General features: G+C 46.4%; 1 protein-coding gene across 6 annotated transcripts in view; it reads left to right on the top strand.

Annotated features, from left to right (window-relative positions):
* The window catches only part of LYSMD3 (LysM domain containing 3), an 82,745-nt gene that overhangs the window by 16,734 nt on the left and 40,632 nt on the right, over positions 1–25,379 (top strand). For 2 of the 6 annotated variants that reach the window (XM_086960908.1, XM_086960905.1), the window contains one exon: positions 12,891–12,976. The exons of 2 other annotated variants lie outside the window; for them this stretch is intronic. The gene's annotated coding sequence lies outside the window, so the exon portion shown is untranslated. Of the gene's footprint in view, positions 1–264; positions 457–12,890; positions 12,977–25,379 lie in introns of all 6 variants that reach the window. 2 more of the 6 variants (XM_086960909.1, XM_086960906.1) reach the window with 1 other exon arrangement.

Genomic DNA, 25,379 nt, shown 5'->3' with positions numbered 1-25,379 from the left:
TCCCCAGCGGTCTACAGCGCCACGACGCCTCAGGGCAGCAGTGCGCTTTACAAGACACATACATTTACATTACTGTGTGGAACCTTTCAATATGAATTTCATCTACTTTTTTAAGAGCCAACAACAAAGCAAACAGCTGTTTTATGTAATCCATGATGTTATGCACCCTCATACTGTCATGTCTTGCTCAGTTCACAAGCGTTTCAGATTTCTTATGAAGAGTTTTCAATCTGCCCTTTTCTCAAAATTTTCCCTTTGTTTCAGACTTCAATGTGAGACCTGATGAGGATCTTTCTACTAGTTCTAATTCTTGATGGTTCACTTGGTCTGCAGCTCATTTCAGTATTGACCACTACCTCTGCTATCACCCTGCGGACTGCTTTAAAACGTGCTCCAAGACTGATGTAAAGAGTGGAAGACTGATTTATAGAGGAGAGTGCAGTACTCCTCAGTCAGGTGGCTGTCATCCTTCTTCCTCAACATGCTGTTGATATTCTGTGATTTTAATCCGTGTTTTATATTTTTGCTGTCATTTGTATACAGTGGGCCGCAGTGTTTTTTGCCTGTTCTGCGACTCATTCAGGGTGTGGTAGGTAGGAAGTACAGAGTGTAGAGCTATACTCTAGCAAGTTAGTCTCACGCTTCCATCCCTGATCAGGGCCTAAACGCAGCCGCTTGACCAGTGGCTTCAGAGAGGCTCGATTTATATATTCGTTAATCCTAAACTACTTTTTCTTGATAACCAGGATTGCTTGTTATCATAAACGGATCCCAATCTAAATGAGGTACATTGCTCTTCACCTGCATATTTGTGTTAAGTCAATCTCTCTGTCACAATTTAGCCCCAAGGGAAGTCTCCAGTCTCAAAGTTCCAGTAAGTTTTATGGCCTCTGCCGCTGTATAGTCAATCAATCAATCAATAAATCTGGAAATTTCTAGAGCGCACTACACACCCGCGAGGGTCTCAAGACGATGGGGGAGGGTGGCCACAGCTAGCGGTCGAAGAGCCAGGTTTTGAGTATGTTATATTATGGTAATTAATTTGTAGAGCGCGCCTGTTACCAGAGGGTGTCCTGGCACTAGTAGAGTAGACTCCTGAAGGTCTGTGGGTCTTCTGTTCGTCGTAGGTGGGGAGGGAGGGCGTTCCATGTCTTGGCGGCCAGGTGGGAGAAGGATCTTCCCCCGGAGGTGGTTCTGTGGATGCGAGGGACTGTGGCCAGTGAGAGCGGAGTTGTCTGTTGGGTATGTAGAATGACAGTCGGCTGTTGAGGTATTCTGGGCCAGTGTTGTGGAGTGCTGTGTGTGCGTGGGTCAGGAGTTTGAAGGTGATTCTTTTGTCGACGGGGAGCCGGTGCAGGTCTCTCAGGTGGGGGGTGATGTGGTCTCGGCGGGGAACGTCTAGGACCAGGCGTGCGGAGGCGTTCTGGATTCTTTGTTGTCTACTGATGAGCTTGGATGGGGCTCCGGCATAGAGGGCGTTTCCGTAGTCGGGTCTGCTGCTGATGAGGGCGTGGGTGCCGGTTTTCCGTGTGTCTGTAAAGATCCATCTGTAGATCTTGCGGAGCATGCGGAGGGTGTAAAAGCAGGTTGAGGAGACTGCGTTGATTTGTTTGGACATGGTGAGTTTAGAGTCTAAGATGACTCCCAGGTTGCGTGCATGGTTGGTTGGCGTTGGAGCGGTGCCCAGGGCGGAGGGCCACCAGGAGTCGTCCCAGGCGGAGGGGTTGGGTCCGAGGAGGAGGATCTCTGTCTTGTCCGTGTTTAGTTTGAGTCAGCTGTCTTCCATCCAGTTGGCGACAGCCTTCATGCCACGATAGAGGTTGGTTTTGGCGGTGAGGGGGTCCTTGGTGAGGGAGAGGATCAGCTGGGTGTCGTCGGCATACGAGATAATGTTGAGGTCGTGGAGTCTGGCGATGCGTGTGAGTGGAGCCATGTAAATGTTGAAGAGCGTCGGGCTGAATGATGATCCTTGCGGTACGCCGCAGATAGTCTTGGTGTGACTCCTGAGTGGTACGGGGGAGGCGGACTCTTTGGGTTCTGTCGAAGTGGAAGGAGGTGATCCAGTCCAGGGCCATGTCGCGGATCCCTGCGTCGTGGAGGCGTGTGCGTAGCGTGTGATGGCAGACGGTGTCGATGGCGGCGGAGAGGACCAGGAGGATGAGGGCTGCTGTCTCGCCGCAGTCGGTGACATTGCGGTGGAAAAATGCCGCGAGGGCGTCACAGAGGGCTTGTGTTGGTGGGATGTCGTTGGTGCAGGAGCCAGGGTTTGAGAGTTCCTTCACAATGTCGAAGAGCTCCTTGCTGTTGTGTGTGTTGTTGTCGAGGCGGTCCTTGAAGGAGGCCTTCTTAGTGGTCCTGATGAGGTGGTGGTGGTTGCGGATGGCGTCCTTGAGGCTGCGTGACTGTCCGGCGTTTTCTCGTAGCGCCAGGTGTTCTCCAGTCTCCGACAGACGCGCTTGGAGGCAAGGAGTTTCGGGGTGAACCAGCTGGCACGCTGGCTGGTGTCCCTGTTGTTGTGTTGTCTCAATGGGGCTAAGGTGTTGGCGCAGTCTTCCATCCAGTGTCTGAGGGTGTGGGCCCCCTCCTCGGGGTTGGTGGGGTTGGTCGGGGGTTTGAGTGCGAGGTGAGCTTGAAGTAGATCCTTGGTGACTTTGCCCCAGCGGCGTCTAGGGATCTGTGGGGTGCAGCGATGTGGGATGGGTTTCTGGAAGCTGAAGTGGACGCAGTGGTGGTCGGTCCAGGTGAGTTCTGTTTTGTCAATGTCTGCTTTTGCTGCAAGGTTTCAGGAGCACTAATGGTTGCCCTGGTCAACCTCTTCTAGGACGAGGCTGCATAATTTTATTAAGTCAATCTCCCCAACCCATTTCCCTGCTACACTTCAGTAGGTTGGTACTCTGAGTCCCAGAGTCTGGGTGAGTTATTTCCCACCTCAGTTCTTGCAAAGTTTCTCTTCAGTCCTATGTGCGTCTGCCATCTCACCTGATTAAAGGTACGACAGTCCTTGAGCGGCGACTTCTGGTCCAGGAACAATGTTGCTCCAATCACCATGCCATCGCACCTCCCAGCGCTTTTTACTTGCTCCTCCAAGGTCCGCAACAGGCCGTGGTGTGACTTCAAGGATTGCCACTGCCCTGACCTTTCATTTGAGGGGATTATGCACAGAACAATATGCAGACTTATATTGGTATGGAGGATCTCGGTCATCCCGGAGCTACTTGCTTATCAACAGGGGTTAGAGAAAATTTGTCCCAAGTGGGCTCTAGCAGAATTCCATGGCTAAAGCATGTAAAGGGTACATTAATAGCCATCAGCCTTGAGGTTCTATGGAATATCCCGGTCCAGGCTGGGGCTAGTTCCAAATCACATATTAAAACTGCATACTGGCGATACAAAGATAATCGTATGTATAGCCAGTCAAGCAGTGAAACCCTAACAAATGACTATCTAACAGTTAAGGATTCCTTCAAGCTAGATGACTTCCTGGACGAAATAGAACCTCCTAACCAGGTGTCTCTACTTGCAGTTCAAGTATGGAACTTTACCTGCCCGGGCTTTTACTGCAAAGTGGAAGGGTGTACCAGTTGCATTGCCCGGCCTGTGGGGATCAAAAAGAAACCATTGATCACATTATCTTTTTCTGCCCAATCTATGTGTTGCAAAGGAGGTGTGTCAGAAACTGGGAGTTAGGGAACATAAGGAAGCACTGAATTCTGAGATACGACACATGCAGATTGTCAATCTTTGCTCTCTCTCGTTTTCTGATGAGCGTGTGGAGAATAATGTATGAGTTAAGAATTCCTTATAAGAAACAGTAACAACGCAGCTGTACAATCGTTGGAGAATAGGAAGGGTAATTCTTGTTGAATAATAGGATTAGAGTTTTATATTCTTTTAACCTTTTAGCAGGTGAATAACCTATTTTATTGCCTAGAAAGCCACATTCACTTAAGTTCAAGATAGCTGGATTTGCAATTATGTTAACAATTAATTTAAGCCTATGGAGGTATCAATCACCCCCAAACAAATTGACTAAATCCTTATGCTATGCTGTTCACTAGTAATATTATTGTATATGTTTTATTCCATGTGCTTTTATTGCTTATAAGCCGAAATAAAGTTTAAAAAGTAAAGATAGTGGTACGCGGTCACTCCATTCCCACTTTCTTTTTACTCGTTGAGGTGCTCAGAGAAAGGTCTTGAACTGTAAATATGGATGCATTGGAAAAGACAGTTGTGACTAACCTGTCTTATGTTCTGTGAATGTGGACTAACTACACTAAATATTTGTTTTAGATTGATTTTTTTTATTTATAACAGTTGTTAGTTAGCTACAAAAAAATATATTTGATTTGGAATACCCTTTATTGAATAAACACAGCTGAGTGATAAAAATTTGCAACAGGAGGAAAGTTAGATAATATGTGTGAGAATGGCTGTTCTGTTTCTCACCTGTCAGTGTTTAAAAGGAAAATCGTGTATAATCCTAATAAAGTCACAATTGTATGATCAATTTTCCAAATCCCACCTTTTAACCCCTTTGTGAAATATAAGTAGATTAACAACGATATGTTGTACTCCGGCTGGTGATGGAGAAGTTATATTGAAACCTGCCCAACTGATCATAGAACCACACAGGAATCAATAAGAAAGTTCCTGAAGAAAAGTCTCACGGTGACTTGTTTGGAGTCAACCTTCAGGTATTTTGTGTGGTTTAGTAAAACAGCCGAGTTTATCTTCTGGGAAACCTTTGCACATGATTGCCCCTTCTCTGCCACAAAAGCCCCTCCTCCCCGCCGCATTATGAGAAATGACTACAGCAGTGTTTGGGATAAAGTGTAAATGTGTGTTAGAAAATCTTTCTTTTTTAATTAACTTATGCAAGAGTTTAGCAGTCCTATAACTTTTGGTGCGAGGGCGCATTTAAACAAAAGCCCAGCAAAGAGCTGCTCAGGTTCTGTTCTCTATATTGGCTGTAGATTTTTACTGCAATTACGCAAAGTGGCATAAGTTCTTGAATTTTGTGCACTAAGCATAACACAAAAGTACGCCTGCCTGTATTACATTTTGCCCAGGCCTACTTAACCCCTTCGATGCTGATGACGAGCTCAGCTCGTCATCAGCCACGGGGGGCGTGTGCGGATGACGAGCTGAGCTCGTCATCTAACGCATCTTTTGAAAAAAAGCAGCACAGCGTGAAAATAACCGCCGCAGCGATGCGGTTAATAGTCAAATGGAGTCTGCCAGCGCTCGATTTTGTTGTCCTTAGTTAAGAGAAAAAAAGAAACTTATTAAGACTAGAATGGTGGCTATGATGGACTAAAGTGTGCACGAAGAAAGTGCAAATTCTACATGAAAGAAATGTATATTATGTAGCGGTAGATTCTATGTCAGGACCGGAGGCTTCTGATTATGCTGCTCAATCTTTACTAGAAGCTCACAGCAGCCAATGAAAATGCTTGCTTTTCATTCCAATAAACGTTAAACTGCATATCCCATCATGCTTTACATATAACCACGCCCCCTTAGTCCATAAGAGGCCTTAGCCTGCCGCCATCTTCCTCTTTCTTTGCTGCTCACAGAGCTAAGTACAACCTTGTTTACTCCCTCTGTGTCTCTATTGCGCTTGTTAATGTTTGATTGGCATTACTTGACACTGTATACATTGTTTATACTGTTTATTGGTATTATACTGCTATCTATTGTGCTGAGGTTGTTACCTCTTCAGGGGGAGTAGCTGTGCTTCGGCGGAGCACCTTTGTGCCCGTCTTACAGGTAATCGATTCCTCAGGTGGCAGGAGCGCGCTGTATTCGCGCGAGGGTAGCGACGGTCGTTGACCGGAGGCAGACGGACGCCTGGAGTTTAATTGTGGAGCCTGCTGGAGCCCGGTGTTGTCCCCGTAGGCTACGCGCGTTAGCGCATGCGCAGACGGCTTCCCTAATCGCCGCTGACGCTCGTTCAGGCCGGGTGGCTCTCGGCCGTGACGTGCACCCCAAAGCGCGCTGAATTGGGCTATTTTCTGGTAGGATTCAGTCGCGCTTGGGCTGCACGTCGCGGCGCGAACCGCGTTTGTTAGTTTCAATTGCGATTTGTCATAGGAGTGTTAGGAAGGATCCCTCTGCCTTAGCGATCGCCTGGTGAGGTGGTACAAATACTAATTAGGCCAATTAGAGCGCGCACATGCTCAGGGTATTACAGTGGCCTGGGTCTCTGGCCCGCCTTGATTACAGCTTTGCTGAGGGGGTTGAGGTAGTGAAAGTTTGTGTGCTGTGTGGGCTGACCCCCCCCCCCCCCCCCCCCCTGACCCTCCTTGTACCTGGTTTGTCTGACCACAACCTAGAAAGAATTCCCAGTGAGAATGTCGGAAGAGCAGTTTAATGAGGGGTACTATGAGGAGGAGGAATTTGAGAACAGGCAGACTGCTGCCTTGGAGGACAACCTTGTCAGTGCTTTGGACGCTTCGGTCCAGTCCTCCGTTAACAGGGCGGTGGAAACTACTGTCCCTCAGACAGTGCACCAGGCACTGGCCTCAGCCCTTCGTCCTATCCGACGACAACTAGAAGGTTTTGCCAAAAGACATGGCTTTACTAAACCTCAGAAGAAGAAGGGTGATGCATCCACCTCGGGCCCTTCAAGGGACTCTGCCACCTGGCCTCACATGCAGGCCTTAGCTACCCTGCCGGACACGGCGGACCATTCTTACGCTAGGGCCAAGGCCACCAGTAAACGTAGGGTCCATGACACAGACACGGACACGGATACTGGCACGAACACTGATACGGACACCGACACCTCAGAGGATCGCAATCCTCCAAAGAAGGCAAAGGTGGCGCAGCCCAAGAGCCTCGCGCCGAATGATACACCGTTCACCTTTGACCCATTGGAGATTGTACACCCTAGATCACAGGATTGGATGCCGCCTGCTGCGGTCACGGCTTACATCCATGATAATTTACGTAAGTGCTTCCCTAGGGATGTAAGAAATCGTTTACGCTCAGAGTGCCCTAGACCGGAAATCCCAAATCAGGTGGCGGAAACACCGGAGATTGATCCTAACCTTCTCACCTTTCTGAAGAAGTTCACCAAGGACCCGAAGAGAGGTCTGGATAGGGCGTGGCGGGGGTGTCAGGACAAAATGTTAGACGCCATCGGCCCCTTGGCAAAGATCCTAGAGATGGCCTTTGTGGCCAAGGACACCTCAGTCATCATAAACCCGGACGTGCTCGCTGGATGGGCTCAGAGAGCCATATGTTTTTTGGGCAACGCGAACTGCGCTGTCTCGGCAGAGAGAAGAAAATCTTTGCTTATGAAGATGGATTCGAATCTAACGGAGCTCGCTGACGCGGAGCCGGGACCCCTTGCAGAAGGCCTTCTTTTTGGTGACAAGTTCGTTAGGGACGTCTCCAAATATGTCGGTACCTTTACAGCCTTGGACAAGGCCCAGTCGGGCATCAAGCGCGCCCTCAGCCAGGGTGTTTTTCACAGGGCCGGACGAGGCGGGTGTCGCTCGTCAGGCCGAGGAGGTCCTCCTGGCCCCCACAGAGGAGACTTCGGAAGGGGCAGAAATGATTTTGACTCAACTCGAGGAGGAACCTTCTACCCCTCCCGGAGGAGGTTCAACAGAAACAGATATCAGACTGGAGATGGACGAGGGAAGTTCAAGCACCAGCAGAGCTCAGGTGAGAATTTCAGATACTTCCCTTCTTCCCCTGGGGGGTCGGACTCGGCACTGCCTGGGGCGGTGGGAGGCCCTTACTCAGGACGCTTGGGTCTTACAGACTATTCAGGGCTTTCACCTGGAGTTTTACTCAAGTCCAGTTCAGACAAGCGCACCCCCAATTCTCCATTTTTCCCAACTAGAGGCCAGTTTCATAGACGAAGAGATTGCGGCCTTGCTACAGAAGCACGCGATTGCACCAAGTATTCGGTGCCCTCACGGCTTCTGCAGCAACATATTTGTGATTCAGAAGAAAGGGGGTGGACACAGACTAGTTTTAAACCTCAGGGAGTTCAATCAATTCCTGACTTACAATCATTTCAAGATGGAGGGCATCCATCTTTTAACGGATCTACTGCAGGTGGGAGATTGGATGGTCCGGCTGGACCTGAAAGATGCGTATCTCTCTATTCCAATCTTCCCCCCACATCGCAGGTTTCTTCAATTCAAATGGAGAGACCGATGGTACGAATATTTGGTTCTGCCTTTCGGGCTCTCCTCGGCGCCTTGGTGCTTCACCAAGGTGATGAAGCCGGTAGTAGCGTACCTCCGAGAACGGGGTATTCGTCTTATCATATACCTCGACGACATACTGTTAGTGGACCAGTGTCGGCAGACTCTCTTACGACACCTCCAACTGACCACGACTATTTTGCAGGACCTGGGGTTTGTTATAAACACCAAGAAGTCTGTCATGGTTCCGTCACAAGTTATAGATTTTCTGGGTTTCACGGTGAATTCGGTGATGGCCCAAATGTGCCTTCCAAAGGACAAACTTCGAGATCTGAAGAAAGAGATCCGGAAACTGCTGAGCAGCCAGTCTGTCTCCTTGAGAGCGCTGGCGAGAATGGTAGGAATTCTAGCGTCTTCAGTCCAGGCGATTTTCCCGGGCCCGCTTCATTACAGGGCCCTGCAACAACTGAAGATCAGACACCTTCAGAAGGGTCTCTCGTACTCGGACAGCATTCCCCTCACGCAGGAGGTGCGGTCGGAGTTGCAATGGTGGTTGGGACACGTCGACGCTTGGAACGGCCGAGCGATCTTCGGTTCACTCCCGGAAGTCACGATAGAGTCCGACGCCAGCCGATGGGGCTGGGGCGCGCGTTGTGGAGACATCTCCACTGGAGGACGTTGGTCCCCGGAGGAGCTTTCCCTCCATATCAATTGTCTGGAGCTGCTGGCGGGGTCGTTCGCGGTGAGAACATTGTCCCCTCAGCGGACATCCTGCTGTATCCTCCTGCGTCTGGACAATATCTCGGCAGTGAGGTACATCAACAAGTTGGGAGGCACGAGGTCGTCCATGCTTGTACAAATAGCCAAAGACTTTTGGCATTATTGCCTCCGCAACCAGATATCGGTCATTGCGGAGTATCTCCCGGGCCAGTCCAATCAGGTGGCGGACTGGAACTCGAGGTACCTCCGGGACTTCAGCGATTGGAAGTTGAGCCCGAGGATGTTCGAGTGGCTAGAGAACATTTGGGGTCCGTTCGGGACGGACTTATTTGCATCGAGGTTGACCTTCCAGATCCCTCGATTCTTCAGTTGGAGACCGGATCCGTTAGCTCAGGCGACGGACGCCTTTCTACAGGACTGGTCAGTGGGGGTTCACTATGCATTTCCCCCCTTCTTGCTGATCCCCAGAGCGATGTCGCAGGTAATCAGACAGAACGCGGAGGTGGTCATGGTGACGCCTTGGTGGACGTCCCAATCTTGGTTCCCCAAACTGATGCAGTGGAGCTGCGACCTCCCCAGACTCCTCCCAGAGTCGACGAGGCTGTTGCTGGGCCCTCATCAGGAGAGACATCCCTTGATCTCGGAGGGCAGGCTCCGGCTGATGGCCTGGAGGCTTTCAGGCAACAGTGGCAAGTGCCAGGGATTTCGAGCAGGGCTGCAGACTTCATCAAGCAGGCCTGGGCTCCTTCCACGAGGAAACGGTACTCCTCGGCCTGGAAAGGCTGGGTGGGTTGGTGCGTGGAACGACATTTGGATCCCGTGGGGGCCGGCTTACCCCATGTGTTGAATTTCCTGACGGATAAGGCTTCGCAGGGCCTATCGGTCGATCAACAATTTCAGATCTGCCATCTCAGCGGGCCACGTTCAGCTGGAAGGAAGACCTATCGGTATGCACCCTGTCGTGTGTAAATTGTTGAAGGGTATTAGGGTGGAGAATCCCCCTAAACCTAAATATTCTGGTTTGTGGGATGTCAAGCGAGTCTTAGACCTCTTCGACAAATGGCCAGCTAACAAAGATCTTTCCAGGAAACAGCTTTCGGCCAAGCTGGCTATGTTGCTTTGCCTTTCGGCGTGTAGGAGATCATCGGACGTTCGCGCGCTGGACATAACAGGTAGAGTATTTACTCCGGAAGGAGTTTCTTTTCAGATTGTTCGGCGTACTAAAACATTGTCTACACATGTATCGTATAATGCATTTCAGGAGAATGAAAAGTTATGTGTCGTTCACTGTCTTAAGACTTATGAGGAATGTACTGCGGCAGTTAGGCCTCAGGGCTGTTCGCAGCTGTTGATAGCCTTACAAAAGCCGTTCAGAGCTGTGGCTGCAGCCACCATTGCCAGATGGCTTCGATTTGTGATGGAAGAAGCTGGCATTGACATCACCATGTTTGGTGCGCATTCTGTCAGGGGTGCTATGGCATCGAAATCGTTCATGTTGGGATCCAGCATTCGTGATATTATGCATTGTGCAGATTGGTCGTCGGAATCGACCTTCAAGACGTTTTATTATAAGCCGGTGGGGGATATTACCTCTGTTGTTTTTAGTAAGCGTTAAACGTGCATAATCAGAAGCCTCCGGTCCTGACATAGAATCACAAATTTGCTAGCATTCGCGACAAGAATTTGCAATTCTATTAAGGACACGGAGGCGAGGATTATCCCACCCGGCATTGTATATGGAGTTATAAAATGCTTGCCCACCCAGATGGTTACGGTGGTTACGGTCTCGTATCCTTTCTTTCAGGTTCGGAAAAAAAGGGTGATTGAGCCTCGAAGAATGACAAGATGGTTCGCCTGAAGGTTCTCCTTCCCGTTGGAAGAGTTCTGGAGTTACAAGTTCGGTTGGAGCTGTTCGCCGCAAGAAAGAGGAAGATGGCGGCAGGCTAAGGCCTCTTATGGACTAAGGGGGCGTGGTTATATGTAAAGCATGATGGGATATGCAGTTTAACGTTTATTGGAATGAAAAGCAAGCATTTTCATTGGCTGCTGTGAGCTTCTAGTAAAGATTGAGAAGCATAATCCTCGCCTCCGTGTCCTTAATAGAATTGCAAATTCTTGTCGCGAATGCTAGCAAATTTGTGATTCTTCTTGTTTTGTATTTGTTATGCATGTTGTGATACAAAAGGCATCTTGGCCCTTTATAAAAAAATATGCAGGCGTCTTAAAAGATGCCTATTCCTATTAAGCAGATTCTAACCAACATTTTATTCGCCAACTGTTATTAAAAAGCCATTTGTATGCTTGTATGCAAGACAAAATTACCAATGTCCTTGCTATCTCCCAGAGTTAAAATAATTTGATCAAAACATCTACATTTGCACTTTTCAGAAAAACGCCATTATGTACTGATCTCTTGTAATATATATGCATGTTAACCTGTGCATCCTAGCTAAATTTTAAAACTAGTCTTCAATATCAGATTTAATACGAGTTAGGTCTGTATTTCCTGTATGAGCAACTCTTTTTCAACTGCTTGGAGACCAGTATTGTGCAGTATATAGGATCACGCAAGACTCTCATTCAGAGGGGTCTGAAAATTAAAAAATTAAAAAAGTTTCATTTTCTTCTACATGCTCTTTGCCATTTTAAAATGACTTCAGTTTTGAAACCGTTACATTAAGTGAGAGAAGTAGGTATTGTAACCAAAGGGGAAACATTTTTGCCACCTTATTTGAATTGTCTTAAAGTATGCAGGGTTCTTATTAGTCATTCCAGATATCTGCCTTTTAAATTTTACCTACGTGATTTATGCAGCCAATGTTAGTATGATTATTTTGAAGGGTGTTTGCAGCTCCCCGCCCCCCATTCTCTTTCTAAACTAGAAAAGGTTGGAATTTTACTCCTGACAAGGACAGGGGTAGACCTGTTCCACAGTGGGGGCGGGGGGGGGACAAAGAGATGCTACTAATGCTCACCTGATTTAAACAAGAGCAAAACATATCATGCTGTGTATTTGTAAAGCACTTGTAAACCCTTGGGTCGCTTTAGGCTGAAATAATAATGTTTATTGTTGACCTACTCTAGGTTCCTCTTTTTCATGGAGATCGGAAGGATGAAGTGTTGAGTGGACCTGCTGAGGATGCAAACCTGTGACTGTTTATTTTCTCATAAAAAAATACAGTCCACAAGTTTGCTAGAAGATCCATTTGCAGGCACACTTCGTTAAACTTTTGCGGGTGAAGGGGTGGCAGAGACAGCACATGCTGTGAGAACGGAGGTGAAGGCTTGAGTATAACCTCCCTCCGTACGCCCTCCTTCCTGAAGATGCAATTTCTACTATGCGTAGAGGTACAATGCGACCTTCTACTACCAGAGGAATCAGGTTATAATTTTGCCTATTCTTTCACCTTTATTCACTGCACCTCTTATCGGTCCTGATGAAAGCCTACTGATCATTTGGCAATTAAGGCTGAAACATGTCGACCTTTTTACCACACTAACAGAGTGCGCTAAATTTCATCCAGTTATCGAATAACTCTATTTACGTACTAACAATTTATCTCTATACAATTTGAACAACTAGGTAGTCATAATTATTGATTACAAGAGAATTAGACTTTACAACATGGCGCTCAAGGTTTGAAGTTCATGCACAAGCATTTAAATATGGCGCCCATTGAGAACGCGAACGCGAAAGCTGGGAAATATATGAGGAGATATCGTGGACAGTAGACAGGTAAACGCTTGTACCTATATTAACGTGAGCTATTCTGAAGAGCTATATTGCTCCCATATATAGTTTTTCTACACGTACTCGTGTAATAAACGAATGCGTTCTGTAATAATATTATCAACTTAATACATTTTCACTTATTACTGTAGGAGCACTCTGTATTAATTTTTAACGTTCAAGGTATTCATTCTTTGTTACACGTACTCGTGGTCTTGGCTGTTTTGATCTATTATACCGTTGCTCAAAAGATATTTCGTTTATTATTCCAGGTACACGTACTAGTGTATCCAGATACCACATATGCTGTATCTCGTTTGACGTTCCTTTCGGAGAGGATTAACGTTTATGAAGATAGGTGAGGAAATACATGTGAATTTATCCTTTCAGTCGTTTATGCACGTAGCAATGTATCTCTACTACTAAAAAGATGTACTACACATCATTATTGGCATTAGGCACCTTATGTATATAATTACAATTATTATTACTAAATACTAGCAGTTCATGGATGTAGTAATGCATCCAAACTACTAAAAAAATGATGTACTGCACATCATTTCTGGCATTAGGCACTTTGTGTTTATAAATATATTCTTTTACTAAATATGAGATTTACTAGGACAGTACACCTTTGTTCCAGGTTCTTCTAACTGGTCTCAACGAATTTTTGAATACTTTGAATTATTGTTTATGGCAAGACTAAATTGTGACTGAGGTAATACTTCACTATTTACTAAGTGCGTAAATGGTACGTTTGGGATTACTTTAATTCTGTACTCCCTTCTTTTACCAAATATGGTATATATTCATTTTTCACCTGGGTGAGTTTTGATCTTTTCCATTCTTATGGGCATTTTGGTAGCCTCCCGATTTGACTTGATAAGCATCACATACCCTTTCGGTGAATTCGGTAATGGGTAATTTAATAACTAGTAATTGGACTGGTTGATACAATTAATATTGTATATTTGTTTGGGTTTCAGCCCTAATGAAGTCTGTTGATGCAGAGATTTGCATCAGACGAAACACGTGTTGGCTGAAAGACAATTAAGAATTGGATTGAAGAATAATACCATTAAAAGAGATTGGAATACCAGATTGGTGGATTTTTCTTATTAACGGATATTCCTGTTGCAAGAAAGACATTACTCCTGCACTTGAGGACAACTGAACATTATACTTGGTTGTCAGATTCATGCCTTATTAATTACAATTGTGGAGCTCAGAGAGATACTGTTTTGAATGTGATTTGACCCTGGAAATTTCTGGGGTTTCAGGTGACTGTTTGGTAACCAGTACCTTTCTCTCTTCGAGTTCACGTTTCAATTTTGATTCTCATTGGATACATTCCTTTACTTAAAGCTGTGCGCCTGATCTTTGGCCTGGGTGCCAAATTTGATTGTGTAAATCTGCCCAAGCTTTAGTTTCTAATGTATTTTTCCTATTCACGATTGCCTTTTTATAAGTCTTCCTACACTGTGCAAACACTATGGGTCACCTTCGCTTTTTATGGAGGGAGATCATACATTTTGTGTGTGTTCTGGTGCATATTGCATTGAGCCATCCCCTCTTTTGCCATTTGAATGGCCTATGTAGTGTTGCCCTAATGACCTCGTAATAAACACACTCTTTATGTTAGCTACTTCAGCCTCTGCATCTAGAGACAAACACTAAATGAGGTGCAATTATCTTTAACCAGCTGAGACAAAAATGTCTCAGCGTTAACCTAATCCCTTTGAGCAGAGATGTCAATTACTCGTCTGACTTGGCAATGCACCACTGTCAGCTGGGCAAATGGACTCTGGATTGTTATACTAGTCCCATGGCGATCCTTGGGGAAAATGTGTAGTGTTGTTGGCATAGTTAGCCATGAGACTTAGTTTTTCGCTTCTGTTATGGATTCCAGTGTTAGCATCTGTAGGACAATGACCCCCGCCTTCCTCGTCTAACCCCTCAGACTCTGCCTCTAACAAAAAGAAAACAGAATGGTTGAATCCGCCTTCACAAATGATGTTCCACCACCTGAATGCTCTGTAGGTGGAGCATTAATCCGGGTGGTAATAGTTTGGCTAGTATAACAAACACCATAAGTAGCTATATACCGCTCACCGAATAGTGCTCTACCTCCATGCTACGGTCTCCACGTGTAGGTCCGAGGTAGTGTACTGGGCTCTGATAGTAGTTGGAATCGGGAGTGGAAAGAGCAGGTAAAACTGGAAGAAGGCGAGCAGGTGGAGCGGTGGTGAAAAGAGTAGGGATAAAAACAGTGGAAGACCACCAGCAATGAAACCAACAGTGATGAGAAAAATAAACAGTAAAAGTAACAATATACAACACAAGGCTGGAGTGAAGTCGCAGCAGCGACGGGGCGCTGGCGCATTCGCTGACCTGCTCGGTCACCTGTCCTCCATGGTCATGTATCGCGTCTTTCCCATGTCACTCTTGTAGATCTGCTCTCAATAGAAGGTCTGTGAGTCGGCAAAGCTGAGGGAGGGACCGCTGTAGCTGAGGCGTTTTGATCACTTCAGCCTCCCTTCGGTCCGCGGATACTGGAGAAGTGCTGCAACTGCCCCTGCGAACTTGCTTCCTGCACATTCATATAAAAGCAATAATAAGGTTGCAGACATGACTAATAGGAGTGGAATCTTTAAGAGCTTCTAATGCAAGAAGCAGTACTGTGCGTCTGAGTTTAACTATGTGCCCGGCTGCTCTGTGATCCAATTAGGCAATCTGCTCTGCTCCGACTGATTGTTTTCGTAGTGATTACTCAGCTCTGTTTTCAAGAGCAGTTTACATATTTTAATGTCATCCAGGCCTATGGAGGAGTGAGTGGGTATTTGAGTACTGGTATGGGTCTGTGAATGGGTATGTAAGTGGTTGTGTGGGTGTGTCAGTGAGCATACAATAGGTTGTATGGGGGTGTGAGTGGTTCTCTTGATGATTTCATCAGTGATGTCATTTGAGATGTCATCAGTGATGTCACCTGCCATGTCACGGGTGATGTAATATGTCAAGTCATATTCAGTGCATTGTGGGGCGTAAGCTATAGTAAGCTCAAGTAACTATAACTACTGAATTTCGATGGTTTTGTATGAGTTCAAACTTAGCCTAACTATAACATCCCTGTACCCTCTGTTTTTTAAGTGAAGTCTTTTCAAATTCTATTTCCTACTTCTATTGTCCCTGTAACCTTTGTTTTTTTTCCAGTGAATTTCTATTGATTTTGAACTAGTAGTTGCGTTAGCAGAGTGGCGGAGAAAGGAGGCGGGGCCTCCGACCTGCTCTAAGGAATCCTGCTGTACGGGACTTACTGGAGTGCTTCTTTGCCCTCAAGGTCCCCCAGCATCCAAGAGGACTATATCCTCCAACCTGTAGTATGCCTGGAGCGGCATTTGCAGAGTGGTGGAGAAAAGGGCATGGCCTCTAAAGAACTCTTAGCAATCCATCTGTGTGGGACTGGCTGGAGGTGACGGGTAGGTGGCACACCAAGGACCCTCAAAAGCCAAGGGGACTTCACCCCTCAACTAGTAGTGCATAAGGAGTCGCATTTGCCGACAACTTCTCCGCAATCCTGTTGTGGGGCTTAATGAACAACAGGAGGGGTAGTTGACCCCCAAGCACCTTCAGGAGTAAGACGGACTTCAGTCAACAAGCAGCAGTGCACCAGGACGTACATTTGCAGAGTGGTGGAAAGAGGGGGCTTGGCCTCCAAAGTCCTCTCAACAATCCTGTTGTGTGGGACTTACTGGAGGTAACAGATGGGTTGTTTGTCCCCCAAGGACCCCATGGGGCCAAGATGACATAATCCCCCACCAGTTGTGCACCAAAAAGGCGCATTTGCAGAGTGGTGCAGAAAGGGGACGGGGCCTCTGGCAACTTACCAGTTGGCTTTTTTTATTAATGTATTACCTATTTCGACCCCTGGGACCCTATCCCCTGTGGTCCGGCCTCCATCGTAGATGCCCTGGTCCCACCCAGGGCACCCACTTACATCTGTTTGGGACCCCGGGTGAGCCTTAAAGCCCCTGCAGTCCTTACTAGCATTGCATTTACAGAGAGAGTTAGTGAAAATGAGGGGTGAAGGGTCCCAGTCCCTTACTAGCTGTTTATTGAGCAATAGTCTCTCTTTTGTGTCAAGCTTGCCCTTGGCAGGCTAAATCCCCTATTGTAGAAAGGTTTGTAAAATGTGTGTCAGGGCAAGCTTTGTTTCTTGTAGTTTATTATGGAAAAATTCCAATCACACAATGGTTCATTTTGTTGTTTTAATGTAGGTGTTACTATATTCGTGATAGTACGTAGGAGAACAGACAACACGTGTTTCACCCTTTTACATGGCCATCCGGCCTGGGGCTTCCTCAGGGCTGTAGGGACATTCAAGGAAGTGAAGATAATGGGAGAGTGGTATTTATCCCCGCTAAGAAGGAGAGATAGTGGAGACCCAATTGGTGTAGAAAAAGGAGGAAGGGCAGTGGTACTGAGTTTTTGTTAGTTCTAGAGTGTTTGGAGAGTTGGAAAAGCAGGGCAGGATAGGAGAGGGGAGGAGGGAGAGGAGAGGGGCAGGGGAAAGGGGTGGAAGGGGCAAAAAAGGGGGGAAAGAGAACAGGCGGAAAGGAAAGGAGCACAACGCAGAAGCCGTTTGGTTATACAAACGATGAAGTGTGATGTTGGTTAGATCATTGTGAGATAGTGTTTCCCCAGGAAGTGGTAGGAATGAAAGAGTATAGAGGTATCATTAGAGGCAGGACATATTAAGTACATGACGTTTTTTTAGGTCTCGCTGAACCAACGCGCATGCGTTGTTCTGCGAGATTATAGTGGGCAAAACAGCTCTTGAAACCAGCGAGGATTGTCCCCAATGCATGTGAGTTACTCAAGCGCGACGCTTCCCCAGCGGGCGCTTGAGCTCACTTCTTAATCACCCCCCATATGGTGGTCCCTCCCACTCGCTCGTACATCAAAGGCTGCTGCTCCCCCGCCAATGCGCTCTTGCCCCGCCCCCCCCACAGCAATGCCAAGAGCTTGTTTTCCCTGTTTCTCTGTCACTCATGTTCAACTGTCTTCCGGTTCTTCTTTCCTTTTGTACGTCTCCTACCAGCTGTGGTATACACATGCTGACAGCCAGATAGTCACAGACAGACTTTGTGATACTGGCCGTGAGTCCGAGCACAGCGTGCGCCCGATGCTCTAACACTGCTTCCTTCCTCTCTTGTTTTACTGAGGCAACACAACAAAGATCCTGTGCACGAGTGCAGTCGCTCGCTGCTAAGTGCCGTCATCCACATTCTTCAGTTGGTAGCTGCGGGGGATGCCATCTTGCATACGACCGGTGCAACTCTGGTACTCTTGAGCTCTTTTCTCCTGCCCAGGGAAGAAGTACTGCTGTACACATACCTTACTCGTGTGTGTGTGCGCGCACGGCAGTACAGCGACTCACCTCTGTGCACTTCTGCTGTCGCTCTGTGCTCTGTGCAAGTGCCCCGATACCCATAACTGATAATTTCACCCTGTTATTGCGAAAATTGTGCTTTTCTCGTAGTATCAAGAAGCCCCCATCTGAAATGAAGAATAAACGCCATATATTTGTCGTCCTTGTAGCATTAAAGTAGTTTTTTTTTTTTAAATAATCATGTCCCATGACATTTCTTTAAATAAATTGATCAAAAGAGTCCACCAGCTCTGAGTAAATCTTATCTAGTCAAAACGTTTAAAAAAACAAACCATAAGAATGTGTCCATTATTCATTGGCTTCGGCGGTGGCGCCTTGGTATTTGTGCGGGGTCATTTGTTTGTTAGGCGCCATACCTTAAACTTTCAATGTGGAAAGGCGCGATGCGCGGTCATTTGTTTGTTAGGTGCCCATACCTGAAACTTCCAATATGGAAAGGCGCGATTCAAGGAAACCCGCTCGGCTTGTGTTTCGTTGTACAGTGCAACATTATTTCTGAAACAAGATGAATGTCTTTGTTAAGTTATCGGCTTCACAAAGGCACCCTACACCAATTGTTTACACAAGACGCCCGTACCTTTGTACTTCCAGGTTTAGGAAGACGTGTGGCTGGGAGCGCTTACTCTGCATTTTAACTGTGTTCCTTTACAATACCCCTATGTTGCTGCCCTGCCTGTCCTGTCCTCCTATGCTCCTTCAATGTCCTCCTTCCTTGTGTTGCTTCCGCCCCTTGTTTCTTCTACACCCCTTGCATCTTGTTTTTTTGGCTATCTCTTTCTCGTCCCACCGTCTTTCTATTTTTACGTTCACCTGGTTCCTGTTCACTTTCTAACGCTTTCCGATCCCTTTAAATATCATCCCTTCTGTGTTACCTTTGTGCTACCTACTCAGTTCTCATTTCTTCCACCCCTTTATTCTTTAATTTCTCAGTTTCATCCCTCTCTCCCTTTTCCCCTTCCTTCCTTCTTTTCCCACTCTCCATATCTCTCTATGCCACCTTCACCCATCATCAATTCCTTTCATTCCTGCTGCTTCTCTTCTCTCACCATTTCCTCTTTCTTTACCTGTTTCTGTGCCTTCACCTTCTCTCCCAAATTCCCCATCTCTTGTTCAGCCCCTCTATCTTTCTGCTCTCTCCTCTCTGCTTGTGTCTCTCCACACCTCCTTCCCTCCCTTCCATTCGTCCCTTACCATCCTTCCTTCTGTTCCTTCACCCGTCTCTACTACTCTTGCCATTTTGTCCACCTCTTTGTTTCTTTCCAACTATTTATATTTCTCGTAACCTTATTTCATCCATTCTCTTTCTATTTTGTTCTATGTCTATCTGTTTGCTTACTACTTTATTTCTCTTTCCCTTCCTTTCATACTGTTTCACACTTTAAATCCCATTTTCTAGTTCTTTCTTGTGCCCCTCCTGTGTCCCCCCTTTCTCATCTGATTCCCATCTCGTTCACTTATTCCTAGCGCTCACCCTTCACTGCACCCATCTGTAAAACGCCCCCCTTGCCTCCCCTCCCCTCCCCACACTCATGCTTTTGTCTTTCTTCCTTTGTGAAGCAGAAGCCACAGGGGGCAGGGAGAGATTGGGGAGAGGACATGCAGAATGGGGCAGGGGGTTAATTGCAATCAATAATGTTCCTGTGTTTCCTTCCCTCCCGTGGGATGCCACACTGAGAGGCTCTTCCTCACCTGGGACTTAATCAACACCCCCTGCCTGTCTGGCACTAACTGTGCACTCTCTTCTACCAGCCCACATCTCTGATCGTCAGCTTGTTCGGCCCCCCATCCCTTCTTGTTTAAATGTATTGTTACATAGACATTTGGATACAATGAGATTGTGATCATATGGTTGCATATACAATCAGGTCAGTTGGGGACAGTGTCATGCAAGTATTTACAATTTGGCAATAGTTGCATGTACATTTTAGAAGAACATTACACAACAGATTTACACATGGGTGTGATTTTGTTAACAACGCGTAATACGGTAGTGGGCAAAGACAAGTATTCGGATCACCAATGAAACCGTTAGCTCAAAGGAAAATATGGACAAGGTATGTGCATTCATTAAGTTCAATTGGAAATGAAGTTAAACGTGTGTTTGACCTCCGAGTAGGGGTTTCAAGTTGATGAAGGATAAATGGAGCACGGTGTGCGATCGGTTACAGGAAATGCAGTAGCAGAAGGTACAATGAAAGTGTCAATTCGAAACGCCAGGCGTGATCACAGAATAATTTTAAAGCGGAATTGCGGCGGAAAGACAAACCTCATGAGTCAGTATGTAATCCGTGAAGTGGGTGAGCATATAATTACAGTGGTGGTTAGAAAACAAATAGATCGTGTATGGTGAGTATCATATACGTTAGTGACCCACAAAATTCGTGGCACAATACATATCGAAGGTGGGAAGCCAATATTTACGTTTTAGATGTTCTCAGGAGATCGGGATCCATTCAAAAGCAGGACCTGCATCAGGACGAGAGAAGATATATAATAAGAAGCGGGGCGGCACTAGGTACTGATACTAATGCAAGGAGGGGAACCTCCGCTGATGGTGTAGGTGGGGTAACAGGAGGTGGGCAGTGGTGGTGGGATGAAAGACTATCCGTACGGTGTGTGAGATCCATTCAAGGACCTCGTGAAGCTATATCAAAAGTGCCGGGTTTGGAGGTCGTAGGACGGGTAGACGCGCTATCCTGTTTTGTGCTATGAACTCTGTAACCTCGATGAACCGGGTAATGGAGAAGGTAATGCGGTCTCTTGTAATTGTGTCTAGCATAGGTTAGAACGAAGGATTGTGCTGGCGTCCCGTGCGGGGGGAGAGTATGTGCCTGGAAACGGACTCAATACATTCAATGTTGTGATCGTGCCTATGGTGTGGGAGTTAACCGATGGTGATCTATGAGGACGGGCGTCCAGACCGTTACCTGACAGGGAGGGGGCATCGCAAGACTTACCGTAGTGAGGTATTTTTGAAGCGGTGTATCTGGTGGTCCTAGTTTATGGAAAAAATGGATTCTGTACAATAGAAATAGGCGGGTACCTAAAAGAAGGTGAGAGCAGGAAAAAAACGTCTAAGGGGGAGGGCAATCTCTCCAAAAGTCTGCTTACCTCTGTAGATTATGGCCTAATCCTGGTGCGAGTTATCTCTATCGGTCAGTGTGGATCCCTGGTATGGAGAGAGGTGGCCGTTTTTAAAATCTGAGAACTTGAAAACTTCCTGTCCGTACCGAAGAAGAAAGAGTTTGTACTACTATGGGTTGGTCAGAGGAGGGAAGGTCAACGACTGGTTAAGTGGTGGATCAAGGTAAAAGTACTATACTGGTTGCGGACGCTATGTGAATAGTTGTGGCCGGAGTAGCAAGATCACATATGTATTTAAGTTACTTGTGTGAGGCGGAAAGGATAACTGACAGTCCTCAAACTGAAAGTACAAACTCTAAAGTGTGAAAATGGGAAGAGGATCCTGGTAGAGATATGGTGCTAGCATGTTCAAGGTGTCAAAGGCTCAAGCAATGGGCAAAACTTGGCAGATCAGGCTATAATCCGCTTGACATGTGCACACAAGACTGATAAATAGATCTATTGAACTATTAAATAAGCATTTTGGGACATTTATATATACATTAAGCATATAAAAGTGTGTATATATAGTAGGGATTAATATGTATTCAGAGCTGTTGTAAATCCATGCATGGAGGAGATTGGTTGTATACATTCTAAAGAATAATTCGAAGGGTGGGCGAAAGGTATGATGTGGGACACAAACATTGTGTAAAGAAATTTCCCAAAAATGGGCATGAACAGGGCAGGAGCCTTGTTATAAAAGCATTCTCAAAGGGGGGGGATGGGGCAAGATGTAAAGTGGGACGCAAACTGTATTACCAATTAATATTCGTATATCCATGGAGACATGCATATGGGGAAGAGGGATTTCTTTGGGATATGGAACAACCCATACAGTTTAACCCAAAGTTAAAATATATTACAGAATATTGCAAGGGCATTGTCTGAGAACGTTCGCTGTTGAAAGAAACCTGTTAAGATGTAGGGGGATAGTTAGGTTTGAGTAGGGATATATCTGTCCATGGAGACGGACAGCTCAGGGGAGAGACTTGTAAGGTATGGAAGATCAGCATTGTGTGGACTATGACCTGGCATTACATTCAGTTCATGGCTAGTCTTCTCCTAGCCACACATGCATTTCAGCGTCTTTTGTTCAACCCTGGGTCACAGTATTGTATTTTAAGATGAGTTCACTTTCACGTCTCCTTTGTTTCTGTTCATTATCTCCCCCTCTTTTTGCTGGATGGACAATTTCTGTTGGGTGTTTCTCTTCGAAATGCTCTGAAAGTGGATGTCCAGTTATGTACTTGTGTACGTTCCGGTAATGTTCCTGGATCCGGGTGCGCAGTGGTTATATCGTTCTCCCTATGTATTTTTCTTATTGTATCTCTTCTCTCGTCCCGATGTCCGTCCTGCTTTTGAATGGATCCCCATCTCCTGAAAACATCTAAAACCTAAATATTGGCTCCCCACCTTCGATATGTAGATATGTATTGTGCCACAAATGTTGTGGGTCACTAACGTATATGATACTTGCCATACACAATCTATTTGTGTTCTAAACACCACTGTAATTATATGCTCACCCACTGCACGATTTTTTTGTACTGACTCTTGATGTTTGTCGTTCCGCCGCAATTCCGCTTCATTGTACATACTGCTACTGCCTTTCCTGTAACCGATTGCACACCCATGCTCCATTTATCCTTCGTCAACTTGAAGCCCCTACTCGGGGGTCAAACACACGTTTAACCTAATTTCTGATTGAACTTAATGAATGCACATACCTTGTCCATATTTTCCTGTGAGCTAACAGTTTCATTGGTAATCTGACTACTTGTCTTTACCCACTACCGTATTTCGCGTTTACAAAATCACACCCATGTGTAAATCTCTGTTGTGTAATGTTCTTCTAAAATGTACATGCAACTATTGCCACATTGTAAATACTCGCATGACTATGTCCACAACTGACCTGATTGTATATGCAACCATATGATCACAATCTCATTGTACCCAAATGTCTATGTAACTATACGATAAAAAAAAACGTCATGTACTTAATATGTCCTGCCGCTTATGATACCTCTATACTCTTTCATTCCGACCACTTCCTGGGGAAACAATATCTCGCAATGATCTAACTAACACACACTTTATCGTTCATACGACCAAACAGCTTTTACGTTGTGCTCCTTCCCTTTCCGCCCGTTTCTCCTCCCGCCCCCTTTTCCTCCCCTTTCCCCTCTTCCCCTACTCTTCTCCTCTCCCTCCTCCCCCTTCTCCCCTCTCCCTCCTCCCCCTTCTCCCCTCTCCCCCCTCCCCCTTCTCCCCTCTCCCTCCCTTCTCCCCTCTCCCTCCCTTCTCCCCTCTCCCTCCCTTCTCCCCTCTCCCTCCCTTCTCCCCCCCTTCTCCCCTCCCCTCTCCCTCCTGTCCTGCCCCGCTTTTCCAACTCTCTAAACACTCTAAAACAAACAAAAACTCACTACCACTGCCCTTTCTCCTTTTTCTACACCAATTGGGTCTCCACTATCCCTCCTCCTTCGTGGGGATAAATACCGCTCTCCCATTATCTTCACTTCCTTGAATGTCCCTACAGCCCTGAGGAAGCCCCATGAACCATCATGTGATTTGAATTTGTCCATAATAAACTACAAGAAACAAAGCTTGCCCTGACACACCTTTTACAAACATTTACAGAGAGAGAGAGCTGCTGAACATGCAGCTCCCTATCTGTGAAAGCAATTTTGATCCACTTCCAGCAGGAGAGAGAATTCTTGTTATGCTCTTGCTTGCTAGAAGCAGAACACAGTCTGCTTTGGCTTGGAAGGAGCGGTAAAGCTCCCACCAAGCCATAGCAAACAGCTCCTCCTCTTTTCTTGAATTTTTCCCTGTGGAGGTGGTTGTCCCTGTGGCAGTGGGGGTGGTGGGCGTGCCCCCACCTTCAATTTTAAAAAAGCCATCGGGGAGGTAGCAGTCCAGGGGCTGCTTGAGGGGATTCTTGTGCACCCCCCTGCATTTATAAAAATGAAAGCCCCAGGGACGTAATGGCCTCGGGGCTGCGGTGGGAGTCTGCGCGGCCCCCTCCTCATTTTGATTGGTTAAGCCCCGGGGTCTTGGCAGTCCCCAGGGCTGACGGGGCCTCCCTGCATTCAATTACAAAGATGCCCAGGGGAGGTGGTGGTCCCCAGGACGATATTAAGCCCCAGGAGGGGGCCGTGTCTCTCTCCCCCCCCCGCACCCCACTCCCTTATTTAAAAATGCCCCCTGGGCCTGACCCACCTGCGGGCTGATAATTAAAGCAATGGAATCTGTGCTTTTGTTTTTTATTTACATTGTCTGCGTGATCCGTGGTACTCTCTGGAAAAAACAAATTACTGTTTTTTTTTTTTTGGCAGTGTGTGATTTCCCAACCCTCCTCCTCCAAGGCCGAGGGGGAAGTGTTGGCAGCCAATCAGATCTCAGCACGGTATTGAAAGGGGTCGCGTATCCTCAGTGTCCCTATCTATACAGCTAGAAATTCCTTTAAATGACTCCACATCTACTGAATGAATGTACACCAATTCACAAAAGGCACTTCCCTAGATCAACATCTACCTTCCTGCAAAATTTGGTGCAACAATTCCGATCAGCAGTTCGGGCTGCAACCTTCTAAAGTTCTACGGAAATTAACATGGGGAAAACATGATTTGGGACACCCCCCCAATTATTTTCTTTTTTCTCCGCGCCCATTTGATAGATTACATTAAACATTCAAGAATTCAAGACGGCAGCAGAATCGAGCAACTAGTTTTGAAAATTATGCGAGGTTTCGTCAAACGCCGCCAAAGCTATTGGCAAATTAATAAAATGCTCTTCCTCAGGAAACTACATCCTAACTATACCGACTGCCAGTAGATAATATATATCCTCTGTGGGTGGACTTTTGGACAGTCTTCATCATCCATCCATTGGTCTCTTTGTTCAAGTGTCTGTCATTTGGTTCTGCCCCCCACAGCATTGCGTTAAGGAGAAGGGTTCACCCAAGTAAAGTCACTGGGACCTGGGTAATGTAGGTACTGAGGAAAGAGGTCCCAGCAATCACGTAGGAAGATTTAAAAACAGTTGGCAACCATTGAAGAAAAACTTAATGAGCCTGCATTGTTGTTTATTCACAATGTAGGTGTAAACTGATTATAATTCATTTAAATTACAAAATCACACAGTAATTCATAGTGCCCCTGGTAGGGAGAGAGGTGATATAGTG

This window comes from Lissotriton vulgaris, chromosome 3_1, assembly GCF_964263255.1.
Source record: "Lissotriton vulgaris chromosome 3_1, aLisVul1.2, whole genome shotgun sequence".
NCBI lineage: Eukaryota > Metazoa > Chordata > Amphibia > Caudata > Salamandridae > Lissotriton > Lissotriton vulgaris.
The sequence above is the reverse complement of the archived record's forward strand: the minus strand, read 5'-3'. Positions and strand labels throughout refer to the sequence as shown.